The sequence below is a fragment of the Mixophyes fleayi genome, unplaced genomic scaffold (assembly GCF_038048845.1).
Source record: "Mixophyes fleayi isolate aMixFle1 unplaced genomic scaffold, aMixFle1.hap1 Scaffold_32, whole genome shotgun sequence".
Classification (NCBI taxonomy): domain Eukaryota; kingdom Metazoa; phylum Chordata; class Amphibia; order Anura; family Limnodynastidae; genus Mixophyes; species Mixophyes fleayi.
In genome coordinates this window covers 937,555-942,007 of record NW_027447221.1, presented here as the reverse complement: position 1 = coordinate 942,007, position 4,453 = coordinate 937,555, and the positions used below count along the sequence as shown (strand labels likewise).

Sequence of the window (4,453 nt, the reverse complement as noted above, 5' to 3'; positions counted from 1 at the left end):
AGTTGTTATAATGAAACAGACAAATATGAAAAAATAATGTTTCCAAGAAAGACAAAAATTTAAAACACACACAAAACACATATACAAGCAGAGGGGCACCTTGTCTCAGAATAGTTACAATTAACCTGTGTATCCGCATACTATTATTACCGTTATTGAGAAGAATATACTGTGCCACCCCCAACCTTGGCTCCATGGGAATTACCTTTGCTGCAGATCAGGGGTTGGCTAAAATCTGGTCAAGCCCAGGTGTGCCAATTGTGCATTTAGATAGAGAGATTTTATATTATATAGATATTATTAATCAAAATGGAACCAACAAATAAACGTTTACACAGTAGTGCCCCAGTTCAATTTATGCCACATTGTTCAATTTATGCCACAAATCATATTATGACATACAGTAATGCGCCCAAATCATATTATGACATACAGTAGTGCCCCAGTTCAATTTATGCCACAAATCATATTATGCCACACAATAATGTCTCCAAATCATATTATGCCCTAAATTAGGCCCCCAAACAATATTATGCCACAGAGTACTGCACCAATTCATATAATGCCAAGAACAGGCTACTTCCCCCCCCCCAGGTAAAAAGGGAACATTGTCAAGTTTGAAAAAAACAAATAAACAAAAAATTACAATAAAATAAAGTAAATTTGACTTACCTCTGCTTCATCTCCTCTCTGTGGTTGCTGGGCAGGGTCCTCTCAGCTCCTGTACGCTGGCAGTATCGCAAGGTCATGACGTGTGCGATTCTTGAAGGTGCAGGTGATTTGCGCTAAGCAAATTTTGGACTTGGGTGGATTCCACCTACATAGAAAAGGACAGGGGCAGGACTTAAAGTGGCCATGGAAAAAAAGCCTGAAAATTACATCATGTTGAAAGGCCAAATAGATGTTAATCGAGGCACAGTATGTGTGTGCGCCTACTGTATGTACCTGAGTATGTGTGTCCTTTACTTGTCGCTTTCCTGACCTGTGGCTGCTGGTGTCTTTAGCTTAGTTGCTGCTTGCCTGGATCCTGCAATGTTGGGAGTCCTAACTGGGGAAAAAATGAGTACATGACATTTAGAAAACTCCAAACAGCCCCGGCGTTAAATCAATAGTACACACGTTTAATAATAATTAGACCTCCCTCCAGCCCCAACATTAAAATAATAGTATTCACTTTTGATAAATAGATCTATTTCCCTTCAACCAACCCCGACATTAAATTAATAGTATGTGCATTTAATAAATAAACCTATTTCCCTACCTCCAAACAGGCCTAGCAATAAATAGCATTTAAGTTTAATAAATATAACCTTTTTACCATAAACATCCCTGGCAATAAATAATTCACATTTAATAAATAGCCCTCCTGCCCAAACTTAACCCCATATTCAATTAATAGCTCCAGACCACCCCAGCATTAAAGGTCTCGCCACCTCATCTTAAATTAATAGGCCCCACTATTACCGGTAAATTAAATTGACCCGCCATCACCCCACAAATAAAATTTCACACATTAGCCACCACCTACCTACACCCACATTATATTACACAAGCCCCCACCCCTCAACCCCATGTCACTTATAACAAGCCCCCTGCCCTCACCCCCATTTCACTTATAACAGCCCCCCTGCCCTCAAACCCATTTCACTTATAACAAGCCCCCTCTCCTCAACCCCATTTCACTTATAACAAGCCCCCCTTCCCTCAACCCCATTTCACTTAAAACAAGCCCCCCTGCCCTCACCCCCATTTCACTTATAACAGCCCCCCTGCCCTCACCCCCATTTCACTTATAACAGCCCCCCTGCCCTCACTCCCATTTAACTTTCAACAGCCCCCCTGCCCTCACCCCCATTTCACTTATAACAAGCCCCCCTCCCCTCAACCCCATTTCACATATAGAAGCCCCCCTGCCCTCACCCCCAATTTTACATATAACAGCCCCCCGTCCTCACCGCCCATTTCACTTATAACAAGACCTCCCTGTCCTCATACCCCATTACATTGCCACAAGCCCTATTGCCCACACATAACACACACACACACATTCATTTCTCATACAAACAGACACTAATACATTTAACATACATACTGACTCCCCACCCTCTCTCATACACACATTTCTCATACAGACAGCCACACAAAAACACACACTAATACAGTTATCATAGACACTGACACACATTCTCTCTCATTCATACATACACACACACACGCTAATACATTTATCATAGACACTGAAACACATTCTCCCTCATACATACAAACACACACACATACATTAATCATACACACTGACTCACCTCCTTCTCTCATACACACACACTAATACATTTACCATACATCATGACACACACACAAGCTAATACATTTATCATACACACTGACACACATTTTCTCTCACACACACACTAATACATTTATCAAACACACTGACACACATTTTCTCTCACACACACACACTAATACATTTATCACACACACTGACACACATTTTCTCTCTCACACACACACACACTAATACATTTATCATACACACTGACACACATTTTCTCTCACACACACACACACAAATACATTTATCACACACACTGACACACATACTAATACATTTATCACACACACTGACACACATTTTCTCTCACACACATACACTAATACATTTATCACACACACTGACACACATTTTCTCTCACACACACACTAATATATTTATCACACACACTGACACACATTCTCTCACACACACACTAATACATTTATCACACACACTGACACACATTCTCTCACACACACACTAATACATTTATCACACACACTGACACACATTCTCTCACACACACACTAATACATTTATCACACACACTGACACACATTCTCTCACACACACACTAATACATTTATCACACACACTGACACACATTCTCTCACACACACACTAATACATTTATCACAAACACTGACACACATTCTCTCACACACACACTAATACATTTATCACAAACACTGATACACATTCTCTCACACACACACTAATACATTTATCACACACACTGACACACATTCTCTCACACAAACACTAATACATTTATCACACACACTGACACACATTTTCTCTCACAAAACACACTAATACATTTATCACACACACTGACACACATTTTCTCTCACAAAACACACTAATACATTTATCACACACACTGACACACATTTTCTCTCACACACACTAATACATTTATCACACACACTGACACACATTTTCTCTCACACACACAAATACATTTATCACACACACTGACACACATTTTCTCTCACACACACACACTAATACATTTATCACACACTGGCACACATTTTCTCTCACACACACACTAATACATTTATCACACACACTGACACACATTTTCTCTCACACACACTAATACATTTATCACACACACTGACACACATTTTCTCTCACACACACACTAATACATTTATCACACACACTGACACACATTTTCTCTCACACACACACTAATACATTTATCACACACACTGACACACATTCTCTCACACACACACACACTAATACATTTATCACACACACTGACACACATTTTCTCTCACACACACACTAATACATTTATCACACACACTGACACACATTTTCTCTCACACACACACTAATACATTTATCACACACACTGACACACATTTTCTCTCACACACACACTAATACATTTATCACACACACTGACACACATTCTCTCACACACACACACACTAATACATTTATCACACACACTGACACACATTTTCTCTCACACACACACTAATACATTTATCACACACACTGACACACATTTTCTCTCACACACACACTAATACATTTATCACACACACTGACACACATTTTCTCTCATACATATACACACATACACACACACACTAATACATTTATCACACACACTGACACACATTTTCTCTCACACACACACTAATACATTTATCACACACACTGACACACATTTTCTCTCACACACACTAATACATTTATCACACACACTGACACACATTTTCTCTCACACACACTAACACATTTATCACACACACTGACACACATTTTCTCTCATACATATACACACATACACACACATACACACACTAATACATTTTCACACACACACATCTCACCTTTCCTGCTTTGCTTCCTCCATGGCAGTGTGGGTAGGGGGCGTGTCTGCTCTGAGTGACTGTGTCAGCCAATCACAGCACAGCAGAGGGGGTGATGGGAGACAGTGAGCAGTTCCTGCCTGAGCAGGAAGCTCCTCCTCTTTACCAGCAGCACAGGCTGCTCCTACACTGACCTCTCCGTGGGGGCCTGGTGATCACATTGTGGGGGGCGGGGCCATCGGACAGTGGGGCCTACCGGGTATTTCCCTGGGACTCCGCTAGGCCAGTCCAACACTGG

General features: G+C 40.6%; 1 long non-coding RNA gene across 1 annotated transcript; it reads right to left on the bottom strand.

Annotated features, from left to right (window-relative positions):
- Positions 1–678: 678 nt before the first annotated feature.
- Positions 679–4,220, bottom strand: LOC142129870 (uncharacterized). Its single transcript, XR_012686104.1, has 3 exons — positions 4,177–4,220; positions 946–1,048; positions 679–817 (listed from the first exon to the last, which is right to left on the bottom strand). It is a non-coding gene; the product is annotated as an uncharacterized LOC142129870 (long non-coding RNA).
- Positions 4,221–4,453: the final 233 nt, after the last annotated feature.